Raw genomic sequence first — 15,193 nt, 5'->3', positions numbered from 1 at the left:
ACGATAGAGCAGAGGCCAATGTAATATGAAGTGCAGCATGAGTCGTCTGAAAGCAGCAGTAATTTATAAAGCGTTTGTTAATAATTGTGTACATTTAGTATAAATGTGGCTTTTTTTACAAGAGGCCATGATATTATCAACATCATAAAGGAAGCATCGGTTGTCAAAACCTTGGAATGCAAGACAGTTCTCTCCCAACTGTTCCTTGTCCAAAAGCTTTGCACTTGGAAATCCCCTTCCTTTAGAAAACGTTTAGAAATTCGAGAATCAGCAATAAGCCCTGGGTCTGTTCCTGAGGGATTCCAGAGTGTCTATTCTGCATATGGGCCAGCTGTACGAAGGTTTTTGTCACCACAAAAAGGTATTTTGGTATGTATAAAACTTAAATTGTTATTTAGTAGCACATTACCATATCGCATTTTGGGTTTGCGACCACAAACTGACCTGCTGTTTGAAAGGAGCGTTTTTAGGGCATCCCTTCCAAATATCGATTTGCAGTGGGATGTATTAATGTTTTTTAACCAAAATCCTGTAGGTAGTGGTAAGCTATTCATAAATGGGGTCCCCAATGGACCATTTTGTAAATCTTGGTAAAATAGATTTTAGGGCAAACCTGGGCAGCGCGTGCTCTGCTCTGGGAGACATGCTGTACTGAGGTAGGGACTTGAATCTCTGCCCACTCTCCACCCACATTTTTCATTGGCCTGTCCATTGTAAACTGTGGCTCTTTCTTGGTCAAAAGAGTTAGTGGTCCCTCCTTAGTACCGTCTTATCTCATTTTGTAACCTCCCATGGCAACACCCACTGTTATGTGTGTTGTTACTCTTTAAGCTTTAATTACAGCCTCCGAGCACTATTTTATCAAATAGCTTTGTCCTACAACGTTTCTAATTATTTTTATAGCACGCATTTGCAGTGTAATAGGTCTTGCATTCGCCAGAGTTTAGACTATTGGCATTGTAAATGACAATGTCTTTTACTTGTCTGTTTTAAAAACAACACATAAATAAAAGGCATTGTCATTTACAATGCCAATAGCTCAATTTCTCATAAATACGAGACCTATTGCATTGCAAATGCTTGTTTAAGAGAAGGAAGTGGTTCCATGGACCACTGCCCACTTTTAAAAAATTTTAGTAAAACCTTTTGTTTCTTTTAAATGCATCCTGTGTTTCTTCAAAGAAAACAGGCTGCATTAAAGAAAACAAATTGCTTAAATTAAAAGCAACACCTGACATGGTGGTCTGATGACCTGCGATGGCTGCGAATCATAGTGGGTCGCAAGTTGTGTCCTACTTCATTAATATTCATGAGGTAGGTCATTTGTGATCCACAATGGTTCTGTACTTTGTGTACCAACCTTTTAGTATGTAGATTTGTTCGCAAAATATCATATGTGTCACAAAAATACTAGCTACAAATTGCGACCAGTGTTTTGGGCCTAGTGCTTCATACATATGGCTCATAGTTCTTTAAAAAAAAAATCTCCACCACCAAGCAGACTGCTTCCCTAGATATGAACAATTTATTAAGTAATTGATGATACAAGGCTCTAAAAAATGCATCAAATACATACATCTATGAGCAATATCAGGTATCCAAAAGGAGGAAAAGAGAAGCTCTTATACAAATAAAGACCTAGATATTAAAGGCCACGGAAGAAAAGAAATACACTTCCAATCCAAATATCCCACCCGCATAACCAAGTCAAGACTCAGCTACTACTCCTGGTAATATTTATTGATTCCCAGTTGCTAAAGGGAAGCCATACTCTTAAAATATTTTCTCATGTCCTCTTTCTTTTATAGAAATAGATTGCCCGTTCCAGGTGGTAAATTGACAATAGGCATGCAAACCATTGATGGAACACTGGGGGGGAAGGATCAAGCCAAGCAGTTGTCAAACAAATCCTATTATCGGCCATTACGATAAACATAAAGGGTTGAATATTAGGCTGCACTGTCTCATCATGAACCCCTTAATAGAATCCACTGAGGTAATATCAATCCCCAGTTTGTCTGCCAAAAATTCAAGTTATCCCTAATTTAAGACTATCTAGCACAGGGCGGGTGGCCAACATATGGACTACATCTGCTCCATAGTCTTTACATCTGGGGCATTTTGTCCCTGTGATCCCTCCCCATTTAGCGTTCCCCGGAGTTATATAGAGGTTAAAGCAAGTTTTAAAATGTTGAGCCTGTAGGTTGGCTGATATTAAAAACATCTGTGCGCCTTGTAGTTTCCTTAACAGGTCACTGGATTGAGCATTATTCTTATTTTCCCAGCCCTTTGAATGATTAGCCAAGTCATCCTGCATTGTGTTATTTAAGACTCTGTATAGGGCCCCTGTCCTAGTATCATCAGCCAGAATCAATTCAATAGCCTCTATTTTATTAAATCCCAATCGTCTGACCATCTTTCTTCCTTAAAAAAATCCTTGATTTGTAAGTATTTTAAAAATCCTTATGGTCAAGCTTAACGTTTTGTTGAATGGTGTCAAAACTCTTAAATCAGTTTAACGTAAAGAAATCTCCTAATATAAGTAATCCATGTGTCGCCCATTAACCAACATATGTATCTTGAAAAATGTCAGGTAGAAGCATTGTCCTGTATTTGGGTATAATGATTGAATCTCCCCAGGCCTATTCTTTTACGAACTTCGCCCCAAATACAATATGTCGCCATTAAAACCTTAAATCAGACTCGTTTGTAATGCCCAAATTCAGTTTAACAAAATAGGCATCCCCCGCTTTTTTCCCCTAATAGAAGCTCATATGTTGATGGAGCATCCTACCCAGAAATGGCCTCCTTCTTGCCAAAGAGGACAGCCAGTTGTTGAAGAGCAGCAGCCCAATAATACAATTTGAGATTGGGCACTGTTAGCCCTCCGCATTCATTCAGCAGAGTCAGGAATGTTAGTGCTCTCCTGGGATTAACATATGCCCAAAGGAATCGTGTTAACATCCTGTTAAGTAGTTTAAACCAATTGTTGCCTATCTCCAATTGGACAGCCCAGAAAAGATGCAGAATTTTGGGTAGGCATATCATTTTGTTCAGGTTACTCCGCCCAATCAATGAAAGTCTCAAATTATTCTATCTCCCTAAATCCTGTTTAGCCTTATGAATCAAGGGCTGTCAAGTTAGCTTCTACAATCTTTCCAACCTCCGATTTAATAACACCAAGGAATACTGCTTTTTCGGTAACCCGCCCATTTGGCATCTCAGCAATCAATTGTAATCTTACAGCCCCAGCCGTTTCATCCCAGTTGGCCTGGGACTATTCCGCGACTCAACAGGTGTATGAAGATGCGGGCGTCAACCTATTGAACAAGTTAGTATGGCTTCTCCAGAGACCACTACCATGGATTTAATATATAATATGTTAAAGCAGCTACAGGGAGAAGCCAGAGCAGAGACACATAAGGCACAGCTAGCCGCAAAATAAATCCAGCGGGAAATTAGCAAGGTGAATAAATGTTGTACAGATATGGCCAAGAGGATGGCGCAATAGAAGCTCGGACAATTGCTACTGAGGAGACTACATGCACATTATAAGCTCGAGTGGATACTCACAATACCCAGTTTGTGGACGTTCATTGGGAATTAAAGGATTTTGAAAACCGCCAAAGGCAGAATAATCTTCGTTTTTTGGGCATATCTGAGAACATCGAAGGAAATTATGCCAGGGCCTTCATTATTAATCTGCTCAGAGGCGCCTTTCCTGAACTCTCCAATTGGAATAGGGATATTGATAGACAGCTGAGACACAGATTTCCCCTGGTCCAATGAAAAACTGGACAGGGAGGCCAACCGGAGAAGCCAAGAGAGATTCTAGTCTTCTTTGGAAAACTTTCTGCTACGGCAAGCAGTCTTCGAAAAAGCCAGACGAATTGCTAGATGCTCAATTGTTGGCCACTCTTTTTTTGTAAGGCCTGGCTTATGTCACTTCTGTCACGCAACAGTGGAGAGGAAGTGGCGCCTACGGCAGATATTCCCTCCATTACAAGGAACTGGTTGCCAAGTTTTCTGCTTAATCCCAACAGATTAAAGGATGTCTTCAATGACATAACCAAGTCATTTATATAGGAAATAAAAGCACAGGATTTTCTGGACGAGATCAGTGCCGTCCGAGACTGCTCCAAAGGGGGCAACACTGGCCATAGAAAGATAATTGGTCTGATTGTGCCCCTTGACTTCTTGGGATTAACTATAGACTAGAGGATATATCAGAGAGATGTTCCCCCATTTTTTTGTTTTTTCCTGTTGTTTTTCTCTCCAAAGTATGCCTTTTGTCTTCTTTCCTCTTTATTCTCTTTATCACCGGAGCTGCAGGGGGGTGGGTTAGGCACCTTAGTAGGAGCCATCCCCAGGGTCTTGTCTGACCCGCTGCTCCATGTGGGGGTTGGGGTGGGGGGTGGAAGATGGGGACAGGGGGTTTGGAGCAGGGGGGCTGGGAAGGGGCATTTGGGGGAGAGGATGAGTACAAGCAGTCAAAGATGTAAATATTAGGAAAAAACTGATGGAAAAAGATCTCTCAACATACTAGTTGAGCGATATGTTTTGCTCAAGGCTAATCTTTTGGGTTAAATGTTGTTTTTTTGGTTTAAGTTAATAAATTTCTCATTGCATCTGTTAACATATGTGAGCTTAACGATATCCGGAAGAGGCAGAGGATCGCTTTTGATTTGAAACCGGATATACTATGTCTACAAGAGACACATATAGAGAACTCCTGTAGAAATTGACTTGGTGGTTTATGGTTTCAGATGGTTTGCTGCACTACACAGGGAACTCGTACTAAAGGGGTTGTTATAGTTTGTCTAAAAAAGAGGTTTGTGACTTTCCTCAGTCTTGCTCAGATAGTTTGGGCTGATGGGTCATTATGGAGTGTCGCTCTGGCTTATACTCTTTTATGATATGTTCTATATATGGCTCGGTATCAGATGACCTAGCATTGTTTTGCTGGTTGAACAGGGAGCTGGCATCCTGGCCTCTACCTCTCATAATCCGTGGTGATTATAACATCAATCTGCGCTGCACTGAGTTCATACAGGGGAGTAAGAGCTACTATGGTAGGAAACCAAAAGTATACAAGGCACTTGCAGATTTACCGAATCGCCATGGGTTGGCTGATGTATAGAAAGAGCCCATGAAGGCGGATATTGGCTTTACATTATTTTCGGCCACTCACAGGGTCCATGTCAGACTAGATTATCTTCTGGTCTCAAAAAGCCTGGTCATGCACTTACATATTTCAAAGTTTCCGAGGGTTATGTCGGATCACAATCCTCTTGTCTTCGAGATTGAAATGACCCAGCTCCCAAGAGTGGACCGTTTCTGGTCATTTGAAAGGGCACTCCTTCTAGACCCATAATATGTGAGCCATATTCAAGCATGGATTCCTCAGTTTATGCTGGATAATTATGGTAGCACCTCAGTTAGCATTGTATGGGATACATTTAAGGCTTGCCTGCGGGGGAGACGCTGAGGTACAGCCTAGAGCAACAAAATAGGGAAAAAAACTCTAATTGAGGGTCTATATCCAAACCTAACTGAAGCTGAATTAAAACTAGTCGATAAGATCTCCTCAGGGGATGGATCTGACATGGCTCTCTTAGAAGTAGCAACTGCAGAGCCAGGATTGTTGATATATCCATAAAAAAAGCAGCAGATAAATACTTAGTATGATGAGAGAAAATATACGAGAATAATGAGAAGGTAGGTCAACATTTGGCCATTAAAACAAGACAGACGTTTGTGATAAGGGAATTAGGGGATCCTCAGCTTGGCACAAAATCTGATCCGGTAGATATCAGTGCTGCATTCTAGCGTTTTTTTTTACCAACAACTGTATTCCAAGGAGACCAATCAAGTTACTATTTGTTATTATTATTTTAAAGAAATCTTTTTTTTAATTTTATATTTTTAACAGAATTGCAAATAACTGTATACATATGTGTAGCAAGAGACAGTTGGTTACATTGAACGTGATATGGAATGTCATTTTCACTGCCAATGCATGTCTTACTGAGCCGAATGTTTTTTCTATATAGCAGGAGAATGTCTGCATCGCATGTTCTTCATCTACTATATCATATATACAAATGGCCAAATAATTGCACGTTTATGTCCATTAAATAGCAAGTTATTTGTCATGCTCTTCGAGGCGTTTCCTTTTTTCTGTGTGTCCAGCTGATGTATCACCTAAATATCAGTATCTGAGCATGCAATCAAATCAAAAGGATTAGGCAAAATATTATATACATTTATAGTAATCAAACAAACTAACAAGGCCATTATCTACAGGTCACTCCTGGGTCAATGTGTATGTGTTGTATGTGCTCCATACCTAGTACATCTGTATTAAGCTTGTCACCCTCCTTAAACCCAGTGAGCCTTGAGCCTGCATCGCTATGTAGCTGTGAGACCGTGACCTCATCCCGTACATCTGCTGCTGGCAAGGAGTTTTCCCCTTCTCCTCATATATGCATGTTAAATCTATAAGTCTTGTATCCCAATACTGCGCAATAGGGTATTTGCACAATCCAGCTATTTCCTCTCTGTGTAGTAATGTGCTTTAGGCTTGTGCCCACACTAGGAGTAATTTTGTCCAACTGTTGACAACATGGAGATCATTGTGCTTCCATCTCTTAGTTATTAACCTCTTTGCCACCATCTGGCCTAAGTCAATAAATCGTGACGTGACCATATTCTTCTTTGATAAATATCTAATATGCAGACCTCCCATGTGCGTACAAATGTCCTGTTGGTACATGTTGCAAGTGCTGTGATGATTCTTGCCAGTAAGTATACAGGGAGGCATACCAGAGCATATGTATGAGGTCCTTGTCTATCTGCAGACAATGCGGGCAAACGGCGATATTAGTATAAAAGTATCGTTTTGGTTTGTCCGGGGAGAGGTATGCCCTTTGCGTTAAATATGTCTGTATTAGCTTAAACTTTGAATTTCTCTGAACATTAGCGGGGTTGGGGGTTTGACTAGCAATGTGTCTCACTCTCTGTCTGTCCATTGTTGTCCCCTGTCTGTTTCCCATCACAAGCGAAGGCCCGTCATGGGCTTCATTGTGTGGGTAAGTAGTGCCTCAACTATCCAGTGTACAATGTGCGAACCATTGCCCATAACATGCAAGCAGTGCATCATGAGATGTGTCTCCGGTTCGGCAGCGATATCGCCCTATGTAGTATAGAGTAAGAATTGACCTGCTGGTAGGTTATAATCATTGGCCAGAGTCTCAAATGGTATCAAAGCGCCTTCTGTATAGAGATCGCCTAACGTGCTTACTCCTGTATCAGGCCAGCGTGCAAATGCCCCACTAGAGGTGCCCGTCCCTAGAAGTGGTAGTGACAAGGCGTAGGGGGTGTTATCTTTTGTGAGGTACAGGATCCTCTTATAACAGCGGTGTGCCAGGGCTAGTAGATTGGCAGTGGGCGCGGTGATCGAGCAATAGGGTGAAACAAATGATATTTTTGGGATTGAGACCAAGGTGGCTGCACGGCGGCCGTATCTTCTAAACCCTTACTTGCAAACCATCTTGTCACCCATTTTAAATGCACCGCCAAGTGGTACACTTCCATATTAGGAACCGCCAATCCTCTTTTACTGGTAGGGGCATATAGTTACCATTGTGCAATGCAGGGCCGGCCCTTGTTCCAAATGAGATCTCACACTAGTTGGTCGAGGTCGCGAAAGGTTCTGGCCGGGATATAGACTGGGACATTCGAAAAGTAACACAACAATTTTGGTAGTATTATCATCTTGGTCAGTGTGATTCTCGCCATCACATTCAAAGGGAGTGTCTGCCAGAATTGAGTCTGGGCTCTGATAAGAGATATAGCCCGGATCAGATTGCCCTCCAATATATCTGTGGGATTCCGATATATAAAGATGCCTAGATACCGAAATGTAGATGGATACCATTGAAGAGAAGAGTTGCTCATCCGCACATTTGTTTCAACAGTGTCATCACAGAATGAATGAAGGCCTGATTTTGTCCAGTTCACCCGGAGACCAGATATCTTATCAAAATTCAGAAGTGTATCTGGTATGGTGGCAGAGATATTATGCAGGTCTCTTCGGAAATCATCAGCATACAATGAAACAGTATGCAAGCCATCTCCCAGATGGATGTCCCAATCCGCTCCTTCCCTGCGATGTTGTGTTGTTGTGTTGCCAGCTGCTCCATGGCAAGAGAGAACAGGAGCGGGGATAAGGGGCAGCCTTATCTGGTACCTCTATACACCTGTATGCTGTCCGATAAGAGTTGGCCCATACGAATTCTAACAGTGGGGCGTTTATATAACAGTTGCATCATTTGTAAAAACATGTCGCTCAGTCAGTACCTTCACAGCATCTCGAAAATGTATGGCCACTCCAAGGAGTCAAAGGCATTTTTCAGGTCCAAGACCAAACAGCCGGATCGAGGCAAAATACCTGCAGCATAATGCTGCACCCTGAAAAGTCTTTGTATGCTGAGTGTTGTACTCCTGGTGGGGACAAACCAGTTCTGGTCCATATGTTCCTTACCAGTGGGGCCAAGCGTGCTGCTTTTATGGAGGCTAGAACCTTGTAATCTCTATTAAGAAGCACTAGTGGTCTGTATGAGCGCTGTGCTTCTGGATCCCTACCGGGCTTAAGAAGAAAGATCAGTAATGCATCCTTTTGCATATCAGAAAGTCCTATATTGCAGTCTCATAAACCTTCTTTAGTTGGGGTGCCAGCACCTCCACATAGGGATTGTAGATCTCCACCAGCAAGCCGTCCAGGCCTGGAGTTTTACTATTTGCCAGCGAGCATTTGCTCGCCGTAATTTCCTCCAGTAAAATAGAGTCATCATGCTCAAGTACTTGCTTGGACATGACCTGTGGCAGGGCAATATTCTCTAAGTACCTACAAATGTCAATCTTGGTGGCTTGGAGATGGGACTTATATAGTGTGGTAGAGTGTGTTATGAACTCCTGATGTATGCCTTGTTGTGAGTAGACTGTATCTCCCTGTATTGACCGGAGAGACGTGACGGGTGATGTAACATCATCTTGACAGATTAACCAGGCTAAAAACCTGCTGGCTTTGTCACCTGAGTGATGCGTGTGTGCTGCATAATTAAGACAACAGAGTCTTTCTTGCAAAGGTGTATGTTCTCCCTGCTGTGAATTAACCTCACATGCGATCTCTCTACTGCCTCTCTTTCCAGCGAGGTCTACTTCCAACTGTTTGTGCATACCAGCCTGCGTGCCGAAGCAGTGTCGTCTCGTAAGTACCTTAAAGGTGTCCCATTATATCAATGGTGACAAGGAAGTATTTGCATTTTCCTCAAAATATTGTACAGCTGTTATCTGCAATGACTGGCTGTAGGTGCCATCTCGGAACAGGTGGTATATCACGGATCATCTCTAGCAGAAAAGTGTGTGGGTTATGATCCAAGTGGGTTCTCCCAAGATATTGTGGGTTGTTGACCGCTGTTAAGAGGTCATCTGATGCCATTATTCGTTCTAGGCAGACATGTAATCTATTTGCCCCGGAGTAGAATGAATACACCCTATCATGTGGATTTCTATGTCTCCCTACATCTGTTAAACACCATTGTATAGCCCACCTATTTAGCGCCTTCATGTCAGTATGTTTGGATGCTCCAGGAAGAGGAGGAAAAGAACAATCCAGGGAAACATCAAGAACTATGTTATTGTCCCCGCCCCACTATCATTGGAACCCCATGCCAGATAGACAGCTTACTTGACAGTGCATCTAGAAATGCAGCTTGATCCGTGTTCGGTGCAAAAATGGATGTGATGACTGCAAGCTGACCATCTAGTTTCCCCCTTACAATAACTTAACAGCCTTCCGTGCCGATAAGTGAATCTTCTATGCGGAATTCTGTACCTGGTTTAACCCAAATCAAAACTCCTCTAGTGTATGGTGAGTAGCCCAGGGTGTGTAACGGTCCTCTCCATCTTCTTTGCAATTGTTTCACTTCAGACCCTGGCAGGTGCATCGCTTGAAGAAGGGCAATCTGCACATGGTGCCTTTCAAGATATGAGTAAATGAGATATCTACAGGATGGGTTATGGATGTCTCTCACATTCCATGTGCATATAATAATCGGTGCCATAGTATATCATGGATTAGAATATATGACATGGACGGCCTAAGTACTGTACTAAAACCATGTGAGTCGTATCTGAGGTGAGTTGTTGTGGGATGACTGTGTATTTATTAGTTAGCATACTTTGACCCAGTAAGTGACTAATGGCTAAACCACTATAAACTAATACTAACAATACCAAAAGGGTGAAAATGCAACATGCAGTTGTCCAAACCAAGAATAAAAGCGACATTCTGTCAGTGACACGGGGGGTTTCCGTGCAAGCAGAGTATGTATATGATACAAAATGCGTTTTTTGCCACCGCTGACCCCTATGCCCGAATAATAGAACAGGAGTTAGGATCTCATAACAGTCTACGTAGACCGGTGCCTTAAGGGAGATCCTACAAAATATGGCGCAAGCTCAACCTTTCGCTAGCTCCACCTCCTTCCCCATCTCCAAACCCGATATACTATATAAGCATACATGTGCATTACAACAGCTCAGCACTGTGATACATCAATAACATGAACTTATTATACTTGCGTATGCAGCAATGTGATCTGGACGGTCCTTATCTAGAGTTCTACATCATGGATCAAGCAATGTCATGGGGGCGTGGCTAAGCACGCAATGGCGGAGGTCGCAATAGGGTAGAGCTCTGTGTTAAGCTCCCCTTCCCTGAGCCGATTCTCCGTCAAAATTCACTGCAGCCACCCGAAACTGCAGGCGGACCTCCCTGAGACACTCCTCGGTACTCTGGCCGACTTTGAAATTGGAGCTCCGACACGGTCGGCACCGGCCTATCCTGAGACCCTCCTGCGGGACCTGCTGCGTCCCGGCCGGCGGAGAAACCAGGAGAGGACACGGCTCGGGCCCAGCGCCCAGGCCCCAACCAGCGATTCCCGCTCCACCGAATGCGACCCCCTAGCCGGCTGCCGCTAAGCTGCGGACACCTTCTGGAGACCCTGATTTCGCCTCGCCTTGCTGCTGGACGCCTGCGGTGGGCCCGGGCAGAGGAAGGAGCGGACACCCGGCCCCAACATCGTGGCCGCCGCGCACCTGGTGCTCCGTGCGTGGGGCAGGCCCGTTTGGCTACTTGGCGGTGCACCCGGCGCGGACACGACTCGGGGGACAACGCCAGAGAGGCACCGGCGAGGTGGCGGACCCAGCTGATGGGACTCCTCTTCAGGATGTTGCAGTGAGACCGGAGTCGCCCGGTGAGTCCCTCCCGCGCCTGCCTGCATTGTGGGACCCGCACAAAGAGGCCGCATGGAACTTGCACCGTGCATCCTCTGCTGGTAGAGAAGCTGCCCGGCTCCTCATCTTGACCGCCACACCACAATCCTCGGCAGCTTAGCCGTCTTCCTGTGGCAGGGGCACACAATAGTCCGCTCTGCACCGGACTCGCTTGCGGGTCCCCCGCGGGGATAGTAGCTGCCCGGCAGGCGGAGGGGCGCGCGAGGGGCCGCGGCCTGGTCCTGGACCTGGACCTGGCGGCCGGACTTACCTCACCTCCCTGCTCGCAGAACTCGGACCCTGTGGACCCGCGTGCCGCCTTGGCCCCCCGGCCCCCCGCCACACCTGGGACGGCACGGAGAACCTACATTGGAAGGAGGCGAAGACCCGCTTGACGGACCTCCCCCGCCGCAACGGCGATGGCCCTGGCCGAGGGAGCGGCTGCTGGCTGACGGACCTCCCGCCTGGCGGTGGTGTGATCCCGGAGGTGTTGCTGGCGTGGCACGGGTGGGAGGGCTAATGGCCGGGCGATCTCACCCATGTCCGGAGGGGTGCGGACCCGCACCGGGACTGGAGGTGCCCAGTCGAAGGGTAAAACAGACAAGTTGCTAAACAAAATGGCCGCTGACCAGGTGACCGCGAGGCTGGACAGCATCCTAGCAGCTATGGAGCGCATGGAACAGTCTCTCCAACTGACCAGAACTTCATTGGAGACCAAAATAGACAGTGTCGCCGTGGACCTGACCCACCTAAGGGACGACCACAGGAAACTGTCCGATCGGACCAAAACCCTGGAGGGTGCTGTGAAGGAGATCGAACCCAAGGTCACCCAGACGGACAGGCAAGTGCAGGATCCCCTGAACAGAGTGGAGTTCCTGGAGGACCGTGCCGAGGATGCAGAAGGGATGGCGAGACTCAACAACATCAGGCTCGTGGGGGTCCCTGAAAAATGGGAAGGGAACCAACCTGCCCAACATGTTGAGGACTGGCTCAGGAACCTGTTACCCGAAGGCACGCTTTCGCCCTACTTCGTAGTGGAGCGGGCACACCGAGTGCCAACGAGGCTCCACACTACCGGCGCTAATCCGAGGCCGCTGCTCTTCAAGATACTGAATTATAGGGATCGGGACACGGTGCTGCGAGAAACCAGACGCCTCGGCGAAATTCGAATAGACAATGCAACAATAATGTTCTTCCCGGACTATACTGTCCAAGTGCAACGTCAAAGACACAACTTCATGGAGGTGAAGCGCAGACTCCGCACCGCAGGCCTTAAATATTACCTGCTCTTTCCTGCAAAACTGAGAGTGGTGGCAAGAGACAAGACCTACTTCTTCAACACTCCCGAGGAGGTCGGTGAGTGGCTGGACGGGGGCACGGACACGGCACCCAGACAGACGCAGGGCAGTGAGGCAAGGCCGCGATCACGCGGGCCGCGGCGCCGCCGCAGAAACAGAGTACAGCAGACCCAACACCCGGAGGAAGTGTCACGACACTCTCCGCCGAAGGACCAAATGCTTCAGGAACAACAGGATGCACTCCGGAGAGTCTCCCAATTGAGTAATTCGCCATCCCCGGAGGCTGTCCTGGATGACAGCCAACAGACAGTCCCTAGCGATGATGATGAATCTGTATATGGGATTCCAGACTCTCAGATCTTTGTGGACCTACCGGACATCACGCCGCAGACGGCTGACCTGTTTCATTGACACCATACGAGTCATCTGTGTGATACCCGCCACAGCGGGGGGGTTGGCGGCGGGAGCTGACTGGACGCTGAGGCGCGGCTGATGCCCTATGCCGCCGGGGAAGTCTTCTCCCCCCCTGCCTGCTAGCTGGACGATGGATAACTGGCACAGTGAGTACTGCCCCAATAGCGCTGATGCAAATGGAGTATGGTGGTGGTGGGGTTGTCTTTTGGCCCGTGCTCCTCCCGTGCCCCCTCTGACCGCAAGCCCCAGTCACCGGGGAGCCATTCTCGCCAGAGGCCCGGGTAATCTACCCCACCCCCTTTTCTCCTTCCCCTGCTATGGCTGACTGGAACGGGGCCCCCCACGGGACAAATGGCACCACATCTCGGAGCACTGACATTGGCTGCCAGTTACCTATCCGATATGGCTCGGGGAAGGATCTTGATCTCCTTCTTTGACTGATCATCTGAACTGCCAGGACTGTGCTTAGCGCACGATGCCCCCTAGACTTGAAAGGTTGTTCCTCTCAATCGAGAGTATGGACGGTGGCCCGTTTCGCCACTGCCCTTTTGGTATTCTAGTGGGGTTCACCCACAGTTGGTTATTGTTGTATTTTGTTTTTCCCCTCCTTAATGTCTACCTGAACATTGCTGAGTGTATTGGGGTGGGTGGTCGCGGAAGAGCTGGAAAAGGGGATGCAATGGGCCTGTGTTGGGCTAATGTACGTGGCTATGGTGGGGGGGAGTCTACACTGCTAGAATGTCCACGATAATAATATGCACCTGGAATATTAAAGGCACGCACACACCAGCGCGCCGTTATCAAATATATTCCTACTTGAAAAGGCACCAGATACACATTGCACTCCTGCAGCAAACACATTTGAAAAGGGCGGAAGTGGCCGCACTGCGTCGTAGATGGAGGGGGCAACTGTATGCCACGGAGTATTCCTCGTTTGCCCGTGGGGCGCTGCTGTGGGTGAGGCCGGGCACTCCCTTCACCACGACAGATGTCCTCACAGACCCGGAGGGGAGATATGTGTTGGTGAAGGGCCGCATAGATGGGCAGCCTGTAGTTCTGGCGTCCGTTTACTCTCCGAACACAGACCAGGGGGGCTTCCTAGCGCGCATTTCGGAGAAGCTGGCGCCCTGGCACGGTGTCCCCTGGATATTGGGGGGGGATTACAACACAGTGCTGGATCCCATGCTGGACCGCTCGGCCCTGCCCAGGCCGGATGCCACATCTCTGGGAGCCATGAGAGCACTCACACAGTGGGCGGCACAGTGGGATTTAAAAGATGCATGGCGAGCCCACAACCCTAACACCAAGATATACTCTTACTTCTCAGGGGCGCACGCGCTGCATGTCCGCCTAGACAGGTACATGGTGTCACCAGAACTGTTGCCACACATCACAGGTTCTCAATACCTTGGCCGAACGAACTCGGATCACAATCCGCACATGCTGCAAATGGCTTGGGAGCGCCCACATCCGCCCATCCCCACGTGGCGGTTACAACCAGCCCTACTGCTGGATGCCCCCTTCCGAGACTCCCTGCAGGCCTGCGTAGCACAATACTTCACAGACAACTCGGGCACAGCGTCCTCCCCACAGGTCGAATGGGACGCCTTCAAGGTGGTGATACGGGGACACTGCCTGGGCACACAGGGGAACATGCAGAAAACACCAGAAGCTGACCTGCGCAGGGTGGAGGTGGACTTGCTCCGCTGGGAGCGGGTAGCGGTGGCCGGGTCGGGCAACCAGCTGAACAAGGCCCGAGCGGAAAATAAGACATTGCTGGAACGACTGAGACACATCAATTATGCGGCTCACTAGGCGCGCGTACACCAACACAGCGACAAGCCCGGGAGACTGCTGGCCTGGCTAGTCAGACAAGAGAACCGCACAGAGCCGGTATCCGCCATTCCGAACGACAGAGGGAGAGGTGGTATACACACAGAGTAAAATACACCAAGCCTTTGTACGTCACTACCAGGCCCTATACAGGTCACAGCTGAGGGTCTCATCGGCGTCCATAATAGATTACCTTGCAAATATACAATTGCCCTCCCTTACGGACACACAGCAGGGGGACCTAGGGGCACCATTCACACAGGAGGAAATGCGCGAGGCCATTTTCGCCCTATCCAATGGCAAATCCC

At 47.4% G+C, this 15,193-nt stretch overlaps 1 protein-coding gene across 1 annotated transcript in view; it reads right to left on the bottom strand.

The window, feature by feature from the left end:
- MMP2 (matrix metallopeptidase 2) overlaps positions 1–15,193 on the bottom strand; it is a 207,272-nt gene that overhangs the window by 115,671 nt on the left and 76,408 nt on the right. The gene's annotated exons all lie outside the window — the stretch shown is intronic.

Source organism: Lissotriton vulgaris, chromosome 12 (assembly GCF_964263255.1).
Source record: "Lissotriton vulgaris chromosome 12, aLisVul1.2, whole genome shotgun sequence".
Lineage (NCBI taxonomy): Eukaryota > Metazoa > Chordata > Amphibia > Caudata > Salamandridae > Lissotriton > Lissotriton vulgaris.
Note: the sequence above shows the minus strand (reverse complement) of the source record. Positions and strands in the feature narration are given on the sequence as shown.